The 23,874-nt window shown below is 49.8% G+C and overlaps 1 pseudogene; it reads left to right on the plus strand.

Moving 5' to 3' along the window:
• Positions 1-1,915: 1,915 nt before the first annotated feature.
• Positions 1,916-23,874, plus strand: part of LOC122435033 — a 220,013-nt pseudogene continuing 198,054 nt past the window's right edge.

Here is a 23,874-nt window from a genome sequence, read left to right on the forward strand (position 1 = left end):
CAATGCATAAGATAGGGTGCTCAAGGCTGGTGCACTTGGCTGACCCAGACGGATGGAATTGGGAGGGATGTGGGAGGGGGAATCAGGATGGGGAACACATGTACACCCATGGCTGATTCATGTCAATGTATGGCCAAATCCACCACAATATTGTAAAGTAATTGTTATGCCGGATGTCCGAATCCCTGAATGGGAAGAGAGAAGGCCTTCAAGACAATGCAACTCGCAGGAAGGGAAGTTTATTACTGACTCGAGCCAGGACTCTCTGCTCACAACCAACTCAGTGGTGTGAGTCAGAGAGCCCCGAGCCCAAGAGGTTACACAAATTTATAGAGTGAGAAGTGGATTGGTTACACATTTGCAAAGCAATTTTGTTGGTCAATACTTTCGCGGGCGGGTTTTTCCTGGGGGTTTCCGCCCCATTCCTAATTTCCTAATTGACAAACATTGGTCAGTGTGAAGTGAAAGCTAGTTCGTCCTAATTGGCAAACAGTGGTCAGGGTTAAGTGAAAGCTACCTGGTAATCTTATCAAGTAGGACGGCCTACTCCTAATCTAAGCTGCGTTACTTCTGCTCGCCTCACATTCCCCTCTGTCTGTTGTTCAAGTAGAGGAATCTTCCTCTTTTCCATCTTGGGCCGCTGACACTATAAGTGGACCCAGGAGGGTGCATTCCTGAAGTCTTGTTGAGCAGCTCATGAGTCTTCCCGTCGCTGATCAGCAGGAGAATTAGGAGACCTCCTGGCGGATGAGTTTCAGTACGGGTGAGGACTCCTCTTTCATTTCCTGTTCTTCCGATGTGGCTTGCCACACGTGATTGCAGTGAACCCAGGGTCCAACCCCATAGGAGTGGTATGGAGAACAACACAAGGGCCTTTCCATCTAGGTTTTAAGGGCAGCTTATAAGGGGTGTTACGTGCCTGAAAGAGTGAGAAAGGAAGAAAGCTCACCCAGTCCCCGCCAGTCTCTATTGCCAACTTTGTCAAAGTTTCTTTTAGGGTCCGATTCATTCTCTCAACCTGTCCTGAGCTCTGGGGATTATATTCACAATGTAACTTCCATTTTGTCCCCAGAGCTTGGGCCAACCCTTGTACAATCTGGCTCACAAAGGCAGGTCCGTTATCAGAGCCCATAGTCACCGGCAGCCCGTACCTAAGCATTATCTCCTCTAAGATCTTTTTAGCAACCACTATTGCTGTCTCTCCCTTAGTGGGGAAGGCTTCCACCCACCCTAAGAAGGTATCTACCAGAACCAACATATAGCAATACCCCTACTTGCCTGGCCTTACCTCAGGGAAATCTATCTCCCAGTGTTGCCCTGGCTCTTCCTCTCGGTACCTTGTTCCCGTGTTCTGCTTTTTCCCTGTCCTCATCAGCTGGCACACTTTGCAAGCCTGGATTATCTCTCATCCAGTTGTATTTTCCTCAAACACTGATCAACACGCAGATTCAGTCCATATTTGCTTTCATTTATCTACTGAGTGTACCCAAGCTTCTTCTTCAGAGACTCTGGCATCTCAGGGGGAGGAGGGCGAGAGAACCTGAAGTAGACCTTCACAGAGTGAAGTCAGAAGTCAGAGTGCCGATCATGATGATGTGGGCAAAGAGTCCCTTCCATACACCTCTAAATCCAAGTCTCTTGAGGACCTGAGAGGCATTGCTACCCTTCTCTTTATGCAACACAGACACCATGGAATCAGCAACAGTACGTTCAAAGCAGGCAAACTTCATCATGGTGTATGGTATCTGTCTCATCCAAAGAGGAGCAACCCCATTATAGAACGCCTTTAAGCCTTCTTCCTTATACATTTTGGGAGCTGCATCCCTCAGAGTGTTAGCATAACCTGGTTGGGCTTGAATTTGAACCTTAGCAGCTTCCATAGGAGCCAGAGCAATGTCAGCAAAGAATGCAGCACTGGCAGAGGCAGCCAAATACAGTGATGTGCACCACAGATAGGCATTCTCCTCTCCAAGCATGTACTTCATAAAAGCCAAACTTGCAGAGCCCCTGCAGGGAGTAGCCAATGAGGGTCAGGGCCCATCCTTTGGCCAAACCACGGAAACCATTCTCTTTGAGTGTAACTGAAAATCCATTAAGAATGCCCTTGTACTCCTGTAGGTCCACCTGCATACGTCATTTCAATAAATCCAGAGGAACAACAGCAGTGTGTGTCAGACCACAACTTAAGACCCCACCAAAGCCACACAGTGCATAAAACTTCGCAGAGCCATATTCACAACTGTACTCTTCTACTGCAGTGGCTCCCGCTTTCCTTTGCCCATCTTTTACATAGCTGCTCCCATCGGTGAACCATCATGGAGCTACAAACAGCTGGAATGGCTTATTTTGGGATAGGTAGGGCAAGGGCTGGGGCTTCTAGTAGGGCCCATCTGAGTGTCTGGAAAGCCTGTTTCATTGTCTCAGTCCAAGTCCAGCTTGGGGTCTCTTTACTTCCCTCATACAAGGGCCGGGCCTTCTCAGCAAACCCCATGGTCCACAGTCTGCAATATCCAACAGTCCCCAGAAACTCTCTCACCTGGCGTGGGGTCTTGGGCCTTCGTGGCCTGGGTTAGCCACCTTTGCCCCTGCCTGATCTTATACCCCAAACAGGTGACCTCTTGCCGGGCTATTAGCAGAAGGACCTCTGGGTGGCAAGTCCGATATTCGTAGAGGTCCTCACTCAGAGCCTCTTGAACCTCTGTGGGATTACCGGTTGGCCTTCCCCCTCAGTCCACTCAAAGGCAAATATCTCCTGGCTCTGGGCCGCCAGGGGTAGGCTGAAAAAGGCATCTTTCAAGTCCAACACAGAGTACCAAGTGTACTCAGGCAGCAAACTGCTCAGGAGGGTATACGGGTTAGATGTCACTCACTGTTTGTTGACTTCTCGCAGGTAATCTGTCCCCCCAGCTTCTTTACTGGCAGTAAGGGGGTGTTCCAAGGGGATTGACACCACTTGAGAATTCCAGCATTCATGAGACGTCGAATGTGGGGAGTGATCCTCCACCGGGCTTCCTGGCTCATGGGGTACTATCTCACCCTCACAGGAGCTGCCTAGGCCTTTAGCTTGATGACGACCAGATGTCTGTTTGGCCAGTCCCATCCCTGCCATTTCAGCCCAGGCCAACGGGTATTTATTCATCTCTTAAGACTAGGGATAAGACATGTATCAGCTGTCCAAGTCCATCCATGACTGTCATTCTCCCAGCTCTGTAGGCTTAACTGAATAAAACCCAATGGCCTCCTCTTTCTTCCACAGAATCTTAGCATAATCAGTACTGCTATGACACAGGAATGGGATCTCATTTCTCTCCATTTCCTGCTTTAACCACTCTCTCCCCAAGAGTTCTCACCTGCTTAAGCCCCTCTCTAGAAGGGACAGATGTTTTCACAATATCATCAATAGCCCACCACTGATCAGCAAGATAAAGCACCACAGCTGTGAGTGAGTCTTCAGGTGCAAAAGAGCAAGAACTTTCTGGGTCTGATCTCCACCATAGAGAGATACAAAGTCTACATTTGACAGGCTAATAGGCAGCAGAATTTTCCAGTTCCTCATGACTGCAATTATCCAATATATACCCAGGACTAGGGGAGGGGTGCCGAGTTTTGACTCCCCTAGTCACTGCCTTCCCCCGCATATAGAACTTGAGTTCCAGGGGAGATTCTCTCTGTGGGTCATACCTCTCCTCAGGTCCCTCTTAGGGCACTCGTTTTTCCAGTGCCCCTGTTCTTTGCAGTAGGCGCACTGATCTTCCTTTAGGGCCTGCCTTTTTTATTTCTGTTTTTCTCCCATAATCTGGGCTAGCTCCCTCTGGTTCTACTGGTTTTCCCTCATTCTATAGTCTCTATCTTCCTTCCTGATCTTCTCAGCTAATTCCCTTTCCTCCTCTCGAATTCGTTCTTCCCTTTGTTCTGGGGTCTCCCTATTATTAAATACCTTTTCAGCTGCTTTCAATAAATCCTGTATCATCTGTTCTCCCAATCTCTCTATCTTTTGTAATTTCTTCCTAATATCTGGGGCTGCCTGATTTACAAACGCTAACAGAACTGCAGCACGTGACTCCTCAGCCTGAGGATACATAGGTGTATACTGCCTGAAAGCTTCCATTAGCCTCTCTAGGAAGGCTGCCAGGCTCTCAGTGGGCTCTTGCCTTACTAAATTTACCTTTGCCAAATTTGTCGGCTTTCTTGCTGGGGCCCACAGGCCAGCCATCAGAGTCTGGCGGTACACTCGGAGATGCTCCTTACCTTCCGCTCGCTCAAAATCCCAGTTAGGCCGCAACAGAGGAAACCCCTTGTCCACGAGATGAGGCTGGGCGGTTGGCCTCCCATTGGCCCCTGGGACCCGTTTCCATGCTTCTGCCAGAATTCGCTCCTGCAACAGCTGCTGACAATCATAGTGAAAGGAGAGTTTCACCTGGTTGGGCTCTAGTTATTGAGGCTCACGTATTGTAGGGCCTTCAGAGTCCGCCAGAGTGTAGCCCTGGCCGGGACTCATCAATTGCCCCCACAACTGCTCGCCTGTTCACTGAAACTCCTGAAAAGAGTGGGAATTGAACCAGAGACAATGCCAGGACACACACAAACATGGACAAACATGGAGAGCCAAAGACAAACACACGGACTGACAAATGTCGGCCGACAACACAGCGCTGGGTTTTTGGGCCCCCTGACCAGACTCGGGATCAGGAGAGGAACTTTCCTTCCCACAGAGCCAGCTGCCTTCCAGCGGGATCGCTGGCCTCGGCCTTTATCTGGCTGGAGAAAGCTTTCTCCTGTGCCAGATACCTTCCTGCTTTACAGCAGGGCCCCAGAATTACTCTGGACTTCCTGTGCCAGATACCTTCCTGCTTTACAGCAGGGCCCCAGAATTACTCTGCACTTCCTGTCCTTCCTAAGACAATGCCGGCACACACACAAACACAGAGAGCCAAAGACAAACACATGGACAGCTGACAACACAGCACTGGGTTTTTCGGCCCCCTGAGTTTTCGTGAGCACAGGTGCTATTACCTATCCTTCCCCTCTGTCCTGGAAGTGTTCTCTTCCCCCGGTAAAGGGATCCCGGATGAGCCGCCAAATGTTATGCCCGATGTCCAAATCCCCGAGCGAGAAGAGAGAAGGCCTCCAAGACAATGCAACTCGCAGGAAGGGAAGTTTAATACTGACTCGAGCCAGGACTCTCCGCCTGCAACCAAAGCAGTGGTGTGAGTCAGAGAGCCCCGAGTCCAAGCTGTTACACAAATTCATAGGGTGAGAAGCAGATTGGTTACACGTTTGCAAAGCAATTTTATTGGTCAATTCTTTCGAGCACGCAGGACTTTCCTGGGTGTTTTCGTCACGTTCCTAATTTCCTAATAGGCAAACATCACTCAGTGTTAAGTGAAAGCTAATTGGTCCTAACTGGCAAACAGTGGTCAGCATTAAGCGAAAGCTACCTGATAATCTAACCAAGTAGGAAGGCCTACAGCTAATCTAAGTTGCTTTACTTCTGCTCATCTCACAGTAATTACCCACCAATTAAAATAAATAAAATAAAATAAAATACATTCCTTTGTCAAAAACGGCCTAATCAGTATTGGCTTTTTGACCACCAGAAAAGCCATTCTTTTCCTTCCTTTCTTCCCTCCTTCTTCCCCCCTCTTTCTTTCCTTTTCTTTCTGATTATAAAACTGTTAAAGCTTGCTTTCCATTTATAGTTATGACAAACTCTTGGCTCTATTCCCCATGTTGTACAATACATACCTGAGCTCATCTTCCACCTAACTATCACTGCATGCCTCCCACTCCCCCACCTCTGTATTGCCCGTCCTCTTCCCCTCCCCGCTGGTAACCAGTAGATGTTTCTCTATATCTGTGCGCCTCCATTTTATCATATTCTCTACTTTGCAGTATGTTTACATTCTATAAGTGATATCATACAGTATTTGTCAATCTCTGTCTGAGACATTTTAATCAATATTCCACTTGCCACGTTGCTACAAATGTCAATATTCTATTCTTTTGATGGGGCAGCTCCTTTGTATGCCTTTTGAACAAATGGCACTGCCCCCCCACACACGACACAGCTCCGCAGCTAAGTGTACATCTCTGCACTCGCACAGAGAAACACCAAGTCCCCTTCCTCTTCTACCATGGGAAGTGTGCCTTTGAAGCTCTGTCTGGACCCAGTTCTTCCCCCTATTTTCTGTCAAACTGAAACTTCTGGTCCTATCTCCAACTCCACAGAAGCCATCTCGCTGCGTTCTCACACACTTATCCCTTCCCTGCCCTCTCCGCCCCCCACTATCAGAGAACTCAGAGACAAATATAATTTCATATTAGCTTTATTTTATTTTGTTATTAGTGTGTGCAGTTGCTATAATATTCAACATCTGTACTTTTTGCCAGTACTCAGCGGCCAGACTCCCAAGCATTTCTGAAGTGTCTAGCCATGCCCCGATGTCCCTGGCCGTCCACTGGTCCACTAGAATGGCAGGGGTCTCCATGGCCTCTGGGACATCCTCTAGTTCATTCTAATTAGCTGGAATGGCAGGGGACTCTACGGTGTCTGGGAACTCCTCTGGTTCCTTCTGATTAGCTGGAATGGCAAGGCTCTTCATGGTTTCTGTGACCTCCACTGGCTTCTTCTGATTACCTGGAAATGCAGGGGTCTCCATGGTCTCTGGGTACTCCTCTGATTCATTCTGATTAGCTGGAATGGCAGGGATCTCCAAGGTTTCTGGGACCTCCTCTGGTTCCTTCTGATTACCTGGAAATACTGGAGTCTCCATGGTCTCTGGGACGTCCTCTGGTTCCTTCTGATTCAACTGTTCATTCACCTTGGAACTCTGGCAACAGAGCTTTGAGCATCTGATTTTCTTAAGCTTTTTTGTGGTGGGAGTTTTCAGAGAAGATTTCTTGGGCAGCGTTATCAGAATGGGATTATTCATCCTCACGGTTACCCTGGCCACCTGGAGAAAACAAGACAGAGAGCAAGAATGGCACTGGTTTAGGGAAGAGTGTGAAGACAGGTGGGAATGATGGCTTCAGGAGAAGGGCTGTGGGCAGAGAAGGGTTATGTGCCAGGCAAGGACAGGGGAGGGTGTCTTCTGGGGAGGGGTCAATGTGCAAGAAGAGTTTGGCTGGGTTAAGCTCACCTTGAATTTTTTTCTGGACATCAATTGATAGGAGGTCTTCATATTCTCCTGGGTAACAGGAGGTGGGTGTTCCAAAACTACTCTGGGGCCTTGTGGCTTCCCTGTCACCTCAGTCATTTGGAGGACTCACAGTGATCTGCTCAGGGCCCCTGAGCACCCCTATATATACCCTTCCCCATGGAGCCTCACCCTCATGCTTTATGAGGTCAGCAAGTCCCTTCCCCTGCCAACGGTGGCTATGGGTAAGGTTTGACAACACAAAGCCCCATCCTGACATGTCTAGCAGAGGATGGGGAGCAATTGAGATGATTTGCTGGGAGAAATGAGGCATTTCTAATGCCCTCAAGAGGCCTCCAAAATCACCTGCCACCCTCACCTCTATGTCAACTCTCATGGGTCACACAGCAGGTAGAGTGCATCTCCTCCAAACCTTGCCACACAGCCACACTCCTCAGGCTTTCATTCTGTTCTGTCTCAGCTTTCACCATTATCTAGCTTTTTATATCTTGCCTAAACTCCCTCCATGACAACTAGGTTGTGTTTAAGTGTCTGTGGAAGCGAGAATCATTGCTCGTTCGTCCTGCAATGTGGTCTTAATGCACCTTGAAGCCCATTAAATTCTGGGCCAGAAGACAGAAACCTTTCCACCTGTCTCCTTGTGTCAGTGTTCCCGGAGCTCGCCTCCATTTTCTGGTCTCCAGTCAGAAACCCTTCTCTTCAGGCTGTGAGAATGCAGTGAATAAACTGGCCCTTGTTCCACACGAAGCTGTCTCATTTGAAGTCTAGAACTCAGGGTCACCTAACTATGGGTACTACCCTGGGTTTGTTTTGAACGGGGTGATGGGGAAGGGGCAGAGAAAGGCAAGTTTCAGGTTGTGCTGGGAGATCCCCTGCAGGAAATGCCCACCTGTGGCTGATTAGTATTCCCAGCAAGGTGTGGTGCTTGCCCAGAGCTATGTGAGCCTTGTGTGCAAAGGTCTTCTCAACACGTGCCCTGAAAAATCTCTTTTCTCATGTTGTTTTCTTTCTGGAAGCTCCCTTGGAGCTTACCTCACAGCCAAAACCAAGGTGGAATTCATTTCCATGAGCAGCTGCCACAAGCTTCCAGCTTCTTGGATGAAACACTGAGCCATCCTGTCCTGTGCATCTAGTTCCCATGGTCTCTCATTGAGCTGGTTGGCACTGGAGGAAAGGGGAGTGGATTGTGTGCTCCACCTCAGTCCTCATTTTTCCAATTGACTCGTAGGGTCAACCAGCCTGAGGTGCACCCCTGGGGACAGGTTGTTGGCTTAGCGTGTCTTCCTGGGTTTCCTGTGAAGTGTTCACATCCTGTTGTCCTTTTGTTGCTTACTCAGCCAGGGTCCATCACACTGCTGAACATTTGAAGAGGTAGAAAAAGCATTGCATAAACAAACCCAAAAGATGACTCTTAGAATTGTTAGAAGATCTTCAAACCTGATAGAAAAATGGGCAAGAGGCAGGAGCCAACACTTTATAAGAAAGCTGTATCACTGGCCTTTAAATTTATGAAGACAGGTTTAAAGACATGAGCAGCCAATTCACAAGAAGAGTATGGAACTAGCCGTGAACCACGTTAAGAACATATTAAATCTAACGAAGGTAAGAAAAATCATACTAAAATTCCCTTGAGAACTGACACTCAGGCAGAAGTGGCATAGATTTTAGTAACTGCAGACAGAGACATTAGGATACTTGGAATAAATGTGTTTTGTGTGTTCTAAAAATAAGGAGAGTCATGGAAATCATAAAATAGACCCCATTTGATCTTACAGATATGAAAAACATAGTGTCAGATGAAGCCCATTTTAAGGGTTTCCTGATGGCTCAGATAGTATTAAAAAAAAAAAGAAAGAAAGAAAGAAAACCCACCTGCAACAGGGGAGACCAGGATTCAATCCCTGCGTTGGGAAGATCCCCTGGAGGCGGGAATGGCAGCCTGCTCCAGTATGCTGGCCTGGAGTATCCCCATGGAAAGAGGAGCCTGGCGGGCTACAGTCCATGGGGTCACAAAGAGTTGGACATGGCTGAACAACGAAGCACAGCACAGCGCAGCACATTGAATGTTTGTGAAAGAAATTCAGGTCGGGAGGAAAGAGGGAGAAAGGGAAACAAGGGAAATGAAAGGAAGGAAAGACAACCCTCCATTGCTGGTGAGAACAGAGCAACCAGAGATGTCCCCCAGCAGGACAGCACCCCACATGTCCATCTGAGCACTCTCAGCCGGTTTGAAAGAACCATCTCAAACTTTGGTCCCACTCATTCAACCAAACTCATGTGCAGGGTTTACCAATAACAGCCTAATAGTCATCATGGTTTCTCCTCATTCAAATCCTGATTCACCCAGGAGTGAAAAAGACACTTGTTCCCCAATGTTCATCACAGCACTGTTTACAATAACCAGGGAATGGAAGCAACCTAGATGTCCATCAGCAGCCAAATGGGTAAGAAAGCTGTGGTACATAGACACAATGGAATATTGCTCAGCCATTAAAAAGAACACATGGGAATCCATTCTAATGAGGTGGATGGAACTGGAGCCTATTATACAGAGCAAAGTAAGTCAGAAAGAAAAACACCAATACCCTATACTAAGGCATATATATTGAATGTAGGAAGATGGAGATGATACCCCTATATGGGAGACAGCAAAAGAGACACAGATTTCCAGAAGAGTCTTGTGGACTCTGTGGGAGACGGCGAGGGTGGGATGATCTGAGAGAATAGCATTGAAAGCTGTGTATTATCATATGTGAAAGGGATAGCCAGTCCATGTTCGATGCATAAGACAGGGTGCCCAGGACTGGTTCACTGGGCTGACCCAGAGGGACTGGATTGGGAGGAAGATGTGAGGGGGAATCAGGATGGGGAATACATGTACTCCCATGGCTAATTCATGTCAATGTATGGAAAAAACCACCACAATATTGTAAAGTAAATACCCACCAATTAAAATAAATAAAATAAAACAAAATAGAATCCTTTGATAAAAAGGGCCTAATCAGTATTGACCTTTTGACCTCCAAAAACGACATTCTTTTCCTTCCTTTCTTCCCTCCTTCCTCACCCCTCTTTCTTTCCTTTTCTTTCTGATTATACAACTGTTAAAGCTGGCTTTCCATATATACTTATGACAAAGTCCTGCCTCTATTCCCCATGTTGTACAATGCATCCCTGAACTCAACTTCCACCTTACTATCACTGCGTGCCTCCAACTCCCCGACCTCTGTATTGCCCCGCCCTCTTCCCCTCCCCCCTGGTAACCAGTAGATGCTTCTCTATATTTGTGCACCTCCATTATTATCATATTCTCTACTTTGCGGTATGTTTACACCCTATAAGTGATATCATACAGTATTTGTCAATCTCTGTCTGAGATATTTTACTCAATATTCTACCTTCCATGTTGCTCCAAATGTCAATAGTCCATTCTTTTGATGGGGCAGCTCCTTTGTATGCCTTTTGAACCAATGGCACTGTCCCCCCATACTCGACACTGCTCCCCAGCAAAGTGTCCATCTCTGCTCTCACACAGAGAAACTCCAAGTCCTCTTCCTCTTCTCCCATGGGAAGTGTGTCTTTGAAGCTCAGTCTGGAACCAGTTCTTCCCCCTACTTTCTGGCAACCTGGACCTTCTGCGCTCAATTCCAACTCCACAAAACCCATCTCCCTCCCTCCTCACACACTTATCCCTTCCCTGCCCTCTCTGCCCCCCACTATCAGAGAACTCAGACACAAACCTAATTTCACATCAGCTTGATTTTATTGTATTTTCGTTATTAGTGTATGCAGTTGCTATAATATTCAGCATCTGTACTTTTGGCCAGTACTCAGCGGCCAGACCCCCAAGCATTTCTGAGGTGTCTAGCCATGCCCCGAAGTCACTGGCTGTCCATTGGTCCAGGTGGAATGGCAGGGGTCTCCATGGTCTCTGGGACCTCCTCTGGTTCGTTCTGATTAGCTGGAATGGCAGGGGTCTCCATGGTGTCTGGGACCTCCTGTGGTTCCTTCTGATTACCTGAAATGGCAGGGGTCTCCATGTTCTCTGGGACTTCCACTGGTTCCTTCTGATTCAGCTGTTCATTCGCCTTGGAACACAGGCTACAGAGCTTTGAGCATCTGATTTTCTTAAGCTTTTTTTGTGGTGGGAGTTTTCAGAGAAGTTTTCTTGGGCAGCTTTGCCGGAATGGGATTATTCACCCTCACGGTTACGCTGGCCACCAGGAGAAAACAAGACAGGGAGCAAGAATGGCACTGGGTTAGGGAAGAGTGTGAAGACAGGTGGGAATGATGGCTTCAGGAGAAGGAGTGTGGGCAGAGAAGGGTTATGTGCTAGGCAAGGACAGGGGAGGGTATCTTCTGGGGTGGGGTCGATGGGCAAGAGGAGTTTGGCTGGGTTCAGTTCACCTTGATATTTTCTTTCTGAACCTCAATTGATAGGAGGTCTTCATCTTCTCCTGGGTAACAGGAGGTGGGTGTTCCATAACTACTCTGGAGCCTTGTGGCTTCCCAGTCACCTCAGTCATTTGGAGGACTCACAGTGGTCTGCTCAGAGCCCCTGAGCACCCCTATATATACCCGTCCCCATGGAGCCTCACCCTCATGCTTTATGAGGTCAGCAAGTCTCTTCCCCAGCCAATGGTGGCCCTGGGTGAGCTTTGACATCACAAAGCCCCATCATGAAATGTTTGGCGGAGGATGGGGAGCAATTCAGATGATTTGCTGGGAGAAATGAGGTATTAGTAATGCCCTCTAGAAGCCTCCAAACTCACCTGTCACCCTCACCTCTATGTCAACTGTGATGGGTCACACAGCAGGCAGAGTGCATCTCCTCCAAACCTTGCCCCACAGCCACACTCCTCGGACATTCATTCTGTTCTCTCTCAGCTTTCACCATTATCTAGCTGTTCATATCTTGTCTAAACACCCTCCATGACAACTAGGTTGTGTTTAAGTGTCTGTGGAAGCGAGAGTCATTGCTCGTTCGTCCTGCAATGTGGTCTTAATGCACCTTGAAGCCCATTGAATTCTGGTCCAGCAGACAGAAACCTTTCCATCCCACCTCCTTGTCTCAGTGATCCTGGAGTTCGCCTCCGTTTTCTGGTCTCCAGTCAGAAACCCTTGTCTTCAGGCTGTGAGAATGCAGTGAATACACTTGTCCTTGCTCCACACGGAGCTGTCTCGTTTGAAGTCTAGGACTCAGGGTCACCTCACTAGGAGTACTACCCAGGCTTGGGTTTGAACAGGGTGATGGGGAAGGGGTAGCGAAATGCATGTTTCAGGTTTTGCTTGGGGGTCCTATGCAGGAAATGCCCACCTGCGGCTGATTAGTATTCCCAGCACTCACCCAGAGCTGTGTGAGCCTTGTGTGCCAAGGTCTTCTCAACACGTGCCCTCACAAATCTCTTTTCTCATCTTGTTTTCTTGCTGGAAGCTCCCTTGGAGCTTACCTCACAGCCAAAACCAAGGTGGAATTCATTTCCATGAGCAGCTGCCACAAGCTTCCAGCTTCTTGGACGAAACACTGAGTCATCCTGTCCTGTGCATCTAGTTCCCATGGTCTCTCATTGAGCTGGTTGCCTCTGGAGGAAAGGAGAATGGATTGTTTGGTCCACCTCAGTCCTCGTTTTTCCAATTGACTCGTAGGGTCAACCAGGCTGAAGTGCACCCCTGGGGACAGTTTGTTGCCTTACTGGGTCTTCCTGGGATTCCTGTGAAGTGTTCACATCCTGTTTTCCCTTTGTTGCTTACTCACCCAGGGTCCATCACACTGCTGAACATTTTACGAGGTAGAAAAAGCATGCTGTAAACAAACCCAAAAGATGCCTCTTAGAATTTTTAGGAGATCCTAAAACCTGATAGAAAATGGGCAAGAGGCATGAGCCAACACTTTATAAGAAAGATGTATCACTGGCCTTTAAATTTATGAAGACATGTTTAAAGACATGAGCAGCCAATTCACAGGAAGAGTATGGAACTAGCCCCGAACCACGTTAACAACATATTAAATCTAACGAAGGTAAGACAAATCATACTAAAATTCCCTTGAGAACTGAAACTCAGGCAGTAGTGGCATAGATTTGAGTAATTGCAGACAGAGACATTAGGATAGTTGGAATAAATCTGTTTTGTGTGTTCTAAAAATAAGGAGTGTCATGTAAATCCTAATATAGACCCCATTTGATCTTACAGATATGAAACACATAGTGTCAGATGAAGCCCATTTTAAGTGTTTCCTGATGGCTCAGATATAAAAAAACAAAACAAAACAAACAAACAACAAAAAAAAAAACCACCTCAACATGGCAGAACAGGATTCAATCCCTGGGTTGGGAAGATACCCTGGAGGGGGCATGGCAGCCTGCTCCAATATTCTTGCCTGGAGAATCCCCATGGACAGAGGAGCCTGGCAGGCTACAGTCCATGAGGTCACAAAGAGTTGGACATGGCTGAACAACGAAGCACAGCACAGCGCAGCACACTGAATGTTTGTGAAAGAAATTCAGGTAGGGAGGAAAGAGGGAGAAAGGGAAACAAGGCAAATGAAAGGAAGGAAAGAAAATCCTCCATTGCTGGTGAGAACAGAGCAACCAGAGATGTCCCCCAGCAGGACAGCAACACACATGTCCATCTGAGCACTCTCAGCCAGTTTGAAACAACCATCTCCAACTTTGGTCCCACTCCTTCAACCAAACTCATGTGCAGGGTTTAACAAAAACAGACTAAGAGTCATCATGGTTTCTCCCCATTCAAATCCTGATTCACCCAGAAGTGAAAAAGACACGTGTGTCCCAATGTTCATCACAGCACTGTTTACAAGAAGCAGGGCATGGAAGCAACCTAGAAGTCCATCAGCAGACAAATGGGTAAGAACGCTGTGGTACATAGACACAGTGGAATATTGCTCAGTCATTAAAAAGAACACATGTGAACCCATTTTAATGAGGTGGATGAAACTGCAGCCTATTATACAGAGCGAAGTAAGTCAGAACGAAAAACACCATAACACTGTACTAAGTCATATATATTGAATTTAGGAAGATGGAGATGATAACCCTATATGGGAGACAGCAAAAGAGACACAGATTTACAGAACAGCCTTTGGACTCTGTGGGAGATGGCGAGGGTGGGATGATCTGTGAGAATAGCATTGAAACATGTAAATTATCATATGTGAAAGGGATAGCCAGTCCATGTTCGATGCATAAGACAGGGTGCCCAGGACTGGTTCACTGGGCTGACCCAGGGGGATTGGATTGGGAGGAAGATGTGAGGGGGAATCAGGATGGGGAATACATGTAGTCCCATGGCTGATTCATGTCAATGTATGGCAAAAACCACCACAATATTGTAACGTAAATACCCAGCAATTGAAAAAAAAAAAAAAAAATAGAATCCTTTGATAAAAAGGGCCTAATCAGTATTGACTTTTTGACCTCCAAAAACGCCCTTCTTGACCTTCCGTTCTTCCCTCCTTCCTCCGCCCTCTTTCTTTCCTTTCCTTTCTGATAGACAACTGTTAAAGCTTGCTTTCCATTTATAGTTATGACAAAGTCTTGGCTCTATTCCCCATGTTGTACAATGCATCCCTGAGCTCATCTTCCACCTAACTATCACTGCGTGCCTCCCACTTCCCCACCTCTGTATTGCCCCTCCCTCTTCCCCTCCCCGCTGGTAACCAGTAGAAATAGAGCACGTACAGGCTCTATAGTTTGTGACACACAGGCTTAGCTGCCCCGCACAAAGTGGCATCTTCCTGGACCAGCCATCAAACCTGTGTCCTCTGCATTGGCAGGCAGATTCTTATCCACTGTACACCAGGGGAAGTCCCTCTATTCCCTTAGGTTATTAAAACTAGTGAAAGGGACATGAAAAGCAAACATTTGGTTGTCTGCAAAGGTTTTGACATAAGGAGAGATTCTTCATAGGGAATACATATGCCTCGGTTCACCATACACCTCCACGTCTTTATTTACCCAAGGCAGACAGACCAGGCTCTGGACACTGGTCTGGGCTATCTCAGCACCTTCTTCTTCCACAGGCACCTTGGCCTTGAGCAGTCCAATGGCCATGAGGACGAACGGGTCTCCAGAGGAGAGCACTGAGGGAGATGCTGGGAGAACACAGTGGAAGCCCACGGTGAGAGGTGGAGGCGGCAAAGCTGGGGCCTAAGCCAGCTCTATAGGAAGGACACGGCAAGGCTTTCAGGTGTGAGCAGCATGTTCTCTGTGCTAAGACAATGCTTTGGTTCATTTCTGGGAAGAGACATCAGCAGGGAGCCCCCTCAGAGGTCAGTTCTTTGCCAGACATGAGGGGAGAGTGGGCTGTCTGAATATGCTTGGGAGTGAGGATGTGAAGAGTCTGGCTGGAGATGTATTTTTAAACAGGCCTTCTTAGTGCATGTTAAATGGATGAAGCCTGAATGAAATAAATGAGGTATGAGTACTGGTGAGGCTGGAGAAAGGATATGCCTTTATTTTATGATTTATGGGAAACTGAGAGAGGAGCAATTTGTGAACCAGTTTGGGCAGCAGGACCCAGCCCTGTGGTCAGTGGGACCTGGGCCACTCGGTCTCATCCGGTCTCAAACCCACTTCCTGCAGAGATCGGCACAAAGGCTGCTCTTTGAACAAGGAGCCATAAATTCAGCTTTACTCACACCTGCTCTAACCACCGCCTGTGCTCCCTCCCATATGCAGAGAGCTCCAGGCCAGGCGCCCCTAACTTAATAGACCCTTTCCCCTCACAGGGAGCCACTCAGGAGATTCCACCTAAGTCATCAAGTCTTATGTCTCAGTAGGGTAAAACACCTGTGGCCACAGTGATGTGAGTTTTCAGGTACTTACACGCAGGGAAATTCCCTGCAGATCCACCTCTATCAGGAGAGATGCTGCCTCTGATGCTGCTGGAAGGTCCCTATGTGGGTGATATGTAGAAAAGGCCCGTGACACAAGCTTCCTGGATTTCTGTAGATGTAGAGAATAAGAGTGGAGTGGAAAAGTGGACTGTAAAGACACACTCAATGGGAGACATATCGTGCACTGTCAACACATAGATGATTAGTGGGGAGGGCCTGACCATGGCAAACCAGCTACCTGACCAAAAGCTTCCTCTTTCAGCAGAACCAAAGCCCAAGATCCACCCATGTGCCTCCTGCTCTCTGGCCTTCTCCAGTCAGAAATTCCTCAGCCAACACATCCAAAGCAGTCACCCCTCTCAGAATCTCCTGAGACCATCTGAAAGAGACCTCCTCCAACCAGAGGATCGCTGCCCAGGCAATCAAAATCAGCGATATTCAGATCCACACAGCCCGAGCGACAAACCTGAGGGTCAGGAGGCCAAGGAAAGGCCCCAACCTTTGCTTCAAAGCATAAGGCTGAAGAGGATTTCAAGGGCCTCTTCCTACTCAACCGGAGGACAAATGGGGGGTTCTGGGGTGCATGAGAGAATGAAAGACGAGCCCAGCACAAGCCAGAAACTGAATCCGGAGGACACAGGCCCATTGCTCACGAGGGCAGAGGTCTCAGGGATTATGAGAGTCACGTATGGAGAGTGTAGGCAAGGCTTCAAGGACAGGTCAAGTCTCAGCACACACGAGAGGACACACACAGGGGAGAAGCCCTATGTTTGTGGGGAGTGTTGGTGAAGCTTCAGTCAGAAGTCAGATTTCATCAGACACCAGAGGACACACAGGGGGGAAGCCCTATGTTTGTGGGGAGTGTTGGCGAAGCTTCAGTCAGAAGTCAGCCCTCATCAGACACCAGAGGACACACACAGTGGAGAAGCCCTATGTTTGCGGGGAGTGTGGGCGAAGCTTCAGTCAGAAGTCAGCCCTCATCAGACACCAGAGGACACACACAGTGGAGAAGCCCTATGTTTGCGGGGAGTGTGGGCGATGCTACTGTCAGAAGGCTCATCTCATCAAACACCAGAGGACACACACAGGGGAGAAGCCTTATGTTTGAGGGAGTGTGGGCGAAGTTTCCATCGGAAGTCAACCCTCATTGCCCACCAGAATACCCACACAGGGGAGAAGCCCTATGGTTGCGGGGAGTGTAGGCGAGACATCAGTCAGAAATCAGATTTCATCAGACACCAGAGGACACACACAGGGGAGAAGCCCTACGTTTGTAGGGAGTGTGGGCAAAGCTTCAGTCGGAAGCCTGTCCTCATCACCCACGAGAGGACACACACAGGGGAGAAGCCCTGTGTTTGTGGGGAGTGTGGGCGAAGCTTCAGTGATAAGTCAAATCTCATCTCACACAAGAGGACACACACAGGGGAGAAGCCCTATGTTTGCAGGGAGTGTGGGCGAAGCTTCAGTCAGAAGTACGTCCTCATCACCCACCAGAGGACACACACAGGGGAGAAGCCCTATGTTTGCAGGGAGTGTGGGCGAAAGCTTCAGTCAGAAGTACTCCTCATCACCCACCAGAGACACACACAGGGGAGAAGCCCTATGTTCAGGGAGGTGGGCGAAGCTTAGTCAGAAGTCCGTTCTCATCAGGACACCAGAGGACACATCACAGGGGAGAACCCATGTTGCAGGGAATGTGGCGAAGCTTCCAGTCGGAAGTCACTCCTCATCAGACACCAGAGGACACACACAGGGGTGTATTCCTATGTTTGCAGGGAGTGTGGAGTGAGTTTGATCAACAAACCACACCTTAGCCACAGGAGGATTACTGCAGCCACCCCATGCCTCAGCTCTAAGGGGGCCTAAGAGGAGGTCTGTGACCCATTACTGTCCCCAGGAGTATGAGGAGAGACTTCCCAGGTGTCGTCAGTGGCCAAGACTCCAATGCAGAGGCCCACGTTCAATACCTGATTGGGGAACTAGCTCCCAACAGGCTGCAACTAAGACACAGCACAACCGAATAAAAAATATATAATAAATATTTTAAAGAAAAGAGTTGATAAGCACAGAATTACTTGTTTTAAATAGACCTTCCACCTTCATGACAGGAGAGGAGGTAGAGAAACAGCAGAGGGTTTCTTAAGTGTTCTGGAGATGTTCATGCCAATTGCCTTTGTGGTTTTTTAGGTCTCCTTTTCTAATAAATTTTGTCTCCAAACAAATCTGAATCCCAGACTATGTACTCATTCCCCTGTTTTCACTGACAGCAGTGGGGTCCAGTCATAGCTGAACCCCTGGGAAGGCATCATTCTGGAGGCAAGTCAGTTAGGTCACTGGACAGTCAATCCTGGGTCCAGGGAGAGGAATCTAGGGGTTGAGACAGACTCACCGGAGAAGGGATTCCCTGGCCTCTTGGGAAGTGTGGCCTCTCCTCCTTATAGATCACGATTATCCTTTGGCCTCTCGTGGTTGCCCTCTGGTTCCTCTGACTTCTGTAGCATCAAAGGTGACGACCACGTGCATGTGTGTGTGTGTGCAAGCGCGCCTGGCTCAGAATGGGCCATCTGGTCTCTGCCGCCCCCTCGGGGTAATCACAGCATCTGGACTCCAGATTCGACCACAGGGGTCCAGTTCTCAACCCTGCCCCCAGCAGCTCTGTGAGCTGGGGCAAGATGCTGAACCTCTCTGTGTCTCTATTCTCATCTGTGATACTGGGTGTGAGGACCAGCATTTTGGTCTGATGCGTAAGCACAGGCGGAATCTGGCAGAGGCTGGCTGAGAACGCAAGCCCCACCTTTGCTGTCCTTTGTGTTTTTTCTTTAATCTTTTTTATTTTTTAATAAAGGATAATTGCTTTACAGAATTTGTTTCCTGCATGTCCTCCAGCCCCCACACCTTCCAGGTCTTCAGAGCTAGACGAGGAAGGGGCCGTTCAGGCACTGGGCTGCCCTGATGAGGGGGTGTGAGGTCAGGGGTGCTAAGCGAGGCCGACCTCCCTTCCCACCCCTGCTGTTCCTGCTGAGCTGGGCAGCCCCAGGGCCCCTCCGCAGACAGACAGTGCCCACAGTCGTCACCCTGCCGAGAACAGAGCCTGGAGCCGCGTTTGCAGGAAATCCCTGTCCGCCCCCATCCCACCTCACACGGAGGGTCCTTGAAGCCCACACCGCGGCTTCTCTCTGCGTGGGCCTCGTACCTGTGCCCGTGCGCTCTGGTCAATGCTGTCGCGCCTTGAAATTCTTAACCATGGAATAGTTCATCCTTACACTTCCCTGTCATGAGTGAAGTCTGATGGGCCCCGGGGTGCCCTGTGAGCAGGGCAGATGCACACACAGCACGGGTCCTGGGGTGACCAGGCTGCACGAGGGGACAAGGTGGACACAAAGCCCCCCACCCTGGGTGAGTGAAGGTGGGGACAGCACCAGGAAGCCACGCTTGCTCAGACCCGGAACCGAGCTCCGACACAGAGTGGGGGCAATGGGGTTCTCAAGGTCGACCACACCCTCCCCTCTGTGAATGACCTCTGCCCTGGCCTGGTCCTTCCAGAAGGGGCACAGGAGGCTGAAGTCCGCCCGGCCACCAGAAGACACCAAGGGGAGAGTGGGCCACGGGGCGGGGGGCAGAAGGTGCGACGTTCAGGACTCGGGGCAACGGCCCTCAGTTCCCTCCATGTGCCAGGCTTGTGAAGTGTCTCTACATGAACCGCGTCAGTAATAACCACCCACTATTATTTTCCGGTTTCTATGCTTTCTTAAAGGAACGTGTTTGTCTGTGGCTGTGTTTCCCTACAGGAAGGGAAGCCACATAAACTCCCCATCTTCTGTGGCTTCAGGCTGGGGCCATGGGAGGGAGAGTTAGGGGTGGTGCAGGCAGAGTGGCTTCAGCTGAAAAACGGTGGGGACCCAGAAACCTGCAAGGGCTTCTCACCTGCACCTCCCAGCAGAGCTGGGCCTGGAATCCCCTAGAAGGCTGAGGAGGTCAAAGCTTCTCCCTCCCCCCCCCCTCAAAAAAGCTGGCTCCTGGGGCCAGCCCAGAAGACCCACAAATCCCTCATCACCCACAAACCCACACAGGCCCTCCCTCACAGAAGTGGGATGACCTGGATGGTGGCACAGGTGGTGTGTGACCCCAGAGCTGTGGGTCTCAGCTGACCTTGAGCAAGGGGGTTGGTGCTTTACACAGCCTCCCAGCCCAGGGAGCTGCCAGCAGCCACAAGCCATCATCTGAAGCGGTGCTAGGAGATGGGGAGTGGTGATGCGAGCTCTCTGAGGTCCCATCCTGTCCCCAGGACAGCGGCCAGGCCCCACCTGACACCGGGATTGCCCTGCACGGGCACACAGGACACCAGCAGTCATGGGACGGACAGCCAGCTGCCTCCGCCCCATGCTCCACCCTGACCACGGCGGCCCCGTGGCCGTAGCAGCCCCGCCTGCACGCGGCTCTGCTTGGCTGCCAGGGCTCGGGGATCCTGGGTGAGTCGGTGAGGGTAGAGCTCTCTTGTTGGACCTGGAAAGTGTTTCCACAGAGAATCTGCCTGGATCTTGGCCTCGGTTGGTACAGATGTAACAAGCAGTACGTTCAGGGCTCAGGGGAGTTAGTTCTGAAGCTCTCTGGGTTTAGGGCTACAGCACGTCCTCACCTCCACCCCTTCCACGGTCATGGAGCCTTCTCTTCCAGGGGAAGGTGTTTGGCAACATCAGCCACAAAGACACTAAAGAGGAGCAAGGCCACGGCAGGCTGGGCGGGGTGTTCTTGGGGGAGCAGAGGGGCCCTGGACACTCCCTGCTTGACCCCTGCCCCACCGGCTTCTCCTCCTTCTCGCTGGGCATGCAGCTTTCACCTGCTGGGTGCCTGCCAGTGAGCGGCTCCCAAGACACCAAGCTGGGGTTGACGATGGGGGAGCTGGATGCCAGGGAAGCCGAGACCCTGCAGCAGGTCAGTGCACTGTGGACAAGGGCCAGCCGCACTGACCGGTTAGGCCCTGTGCATTCAGGACACCCTCTCTGGACCCCAGGTGGAGGGCTGCTTCCCCTGGTGCCCACCTGGGTCTCAGGAGGTGGAAGAGAGACCGGGTTGTCCTTCCCACCTCCTGCCCAGAGAATGACAAAGGCCAGTTCCCAAAAGTCAGAGCAGGGTGGGGAGAGTGAGTCTTGGGTCTCACAGGGTCCCTGAGAAGAGGGGTTCACTGCTCCCTTGATCCCTCTTGACTGGTTCCCCTTCTGTGCTGTCTTCACAGGAAATCTCACAAGGACGAGGCAGTCCAGGTGCCCACAGCATCACTCACCCAGGTGCCAACAATCCTCCTTATTTATTATGGGCAGGGAGACAATGTGGCTTGTGTGACACTCCCCTGGACCACAGAGGAGACCCCCCAGGGTGTGTCTCTGCAACCTCCTGAGACCCAGCTGGGCATTGGGGGCAGAGCAATTCCAGCTGGGGTCTGCAGAGGGTGTCCTGAATAGACAGGGCCTAAATGTCCAGTGTGGCTTCAGGGGGTACGGGCAAGAGGGGCACTAACCCCTTTCTAAATATTTCAGACAACCACTGAGTTCCTTTTGGATTTTGGCTTCAGATCTTTTTATATGGTCCATTTTCAGAGTCTTTATTGAATTTGTAACAATATCGCTTCCATTTTTTGTTTTGATTTTTTGACTGCAAGGCATGTGGGATTGTTACCAAGTCCAAGCTCGCTCTGCATACCTCACAACAGGCCAATTAATCAGAGCCGAGGTGCTGAGGCAAGGAATATGACTTTACTTGGAAAGCCAGCATATTGAGAAGATAGCAGACTAATATCTCAAAGAAACCATCTTGTCAGGGTCTGGATGCCAGGGTCTTTTATAGAACACAGAGCTGGGAGGTGAGGAAATACAGTAAAAAGGCCATTTATCTGGCAAATATCTTCTGCAATGGCCAGTCTCAGGAGGAGATGTGTTACTTTCTCCCTGCTGTAGCCATCCACAGGTGGACAGGTCCTGGACAGAGGCAGAGGGGCGGGGTTTCCTGAGGCAGGCCATTATGTATGGACAGTATCCCTGTAGCAAACAGACCAAAAGGAAGCAAAGGTTAGAGTAAAACATTCAACATGGCGTCAGATTTTGTTCTTCCCCGTAACAATTCCCCAGTGTCAGTGTCCATTCCACAATCTTATGGGAAAAGGGGTGATGAGTGTTCTAATTGCTCCACTAGTTGCATCTTTTGGGGAGTGCCCACCACTGGTGCCAGTGTGCTGAATGTTGAGATTTGTCTTTGTTGTTCTTTGGAAAGTCTCTACTTCATATGTATAGACATAATAATATTATAATACAGGTGTTGAGAGTTGTTTTATTCAGTACAAATCTTTTAGGACTTCAAAACCAGGGGGTTGCATCTAAAGTGAAGGAATTTAGCACTTTTCTATGTGTGGGAAGATGCACCAGCCATCTCACTGAAATCATCCCCTTTGATACACACCTTACCACCTGGGACAGCATCCTGACTTCTCCTTCCTGAGTTTCCTCGGGGATCACAGTGGGGAGTGGCTGCAGTCTGATGGCTGCTGGAAAACAGGTATTCTTCTCTTTCCTGAGGTTCCTCAGAGCTCACCATGCGAAATGGCTTCAGTTTGATAGCTTCGAGAGAGTAGGAGGGGGAACCTGGGTCCCCATTGAGATCATCTCAGCAGAGAGAGCAAGCACGTCCTGTGACTCCAGACAACCTTCCAATGTTCAGGGCTCAGCGTTCAGCCTGCAGGATCCACATTCGTCAGCTCAGCCACCATGCTCCACACTAGGTTGCTATTTAGCCCTGAAACCTGCACTGCAGGAGGCCCTCTAAATGTGGCGTCCTGTCCAGCAAACTGTCAGTCACACCCTCCAAGCCTGACCCAGGCCCAGCTCTGCTAAGAGGGTCTCACTGGGGACCGAGGTTCCCCCTCCTGCTCTCCCACATTCCGTACCTGAGTGGGGACAAGGCAGGGGCTGGGGGCACAGTGCCTCCAAGCAGGTAGGGCAGACGTTCTCCCATCACCCCTTGTGGTCCATCCCTGGGAACACAGTCTAATGTCACTTTTAGCAGCAGAGGACATGTGTCCCCAGATCCGGCCCACCCTCTAGGGGTGTGAGCTGTGAGCACTAACACAGGAAACCCCGAGTGACCTGCTTAGGCTGGAAGACTAGTTCCTGGGATGTGAGCTGAAGTCTGAAAGTAGCTTCTCATTGGGATTAGCCTTCTCCAGATGTAGCTTGGGGGCAGCAAGAGCGCAATAAGTGGCCCCCAGCTGGGGCAGCCACACAGTGCCTCTCGACAGCCCTGTGGAAACTGTGCACCAGAGTGACCAGGAGCCCACATTCACCCTGCAGATGGCTTCTGAGAGGTCAGTGACAGACTAAAGCAACCATGAGCCTGTACTCACAGCAGAAAGCCTCTCAGAGTTCTGTGAAAGACCAGAGTGACCACAATTGTGCATTCACCCAGTGGATGGCCTCTGATAGGTCTGTGACAAACCAGAGTGACCACGATCCTGCACTCACCCCGTGGATGGCCTCTCATAGGTCTGTGATGGACCAGAGTGACCACAAGCCATGCATTCACCTAGCGGATGGCTTCTGACAGGTCTGTGACAGACCAGAGTAACACAAGCATGAATTCACCCAGTGGACAGCCTCTGGCAGGTCTGTGACAGACCAGAGTGACCAGGAGCCCACATTCACCCAGCAGATGGCTTCTGAGAGGTCTGTGACAGACTAAAGCAACCATGAGCCTGCACTCACCCAGCGGATGGCCTCTGAGAGGTCTGTGACAGGCCAGAGTGACCACAAGCCTGCATTCACCCAGAGGATGCCGTCTGAGAGGTCTGAGACAGGTCAGAGTGACCACAAGCCT

This window comes from Cervus canadensis, chromosome X (genome assembly GCF_019320065.1).
Source record: "Cervus canadensis isolate Bull #8, Minnesota chromosome X, ASM1932006v1, whole genome shotgun sequence".
NCBI lineage: Eukaryota > Metazoa > Chordata > Mammalia > Artiodactyla > Cervidae > Cervus > Cervus canadensis.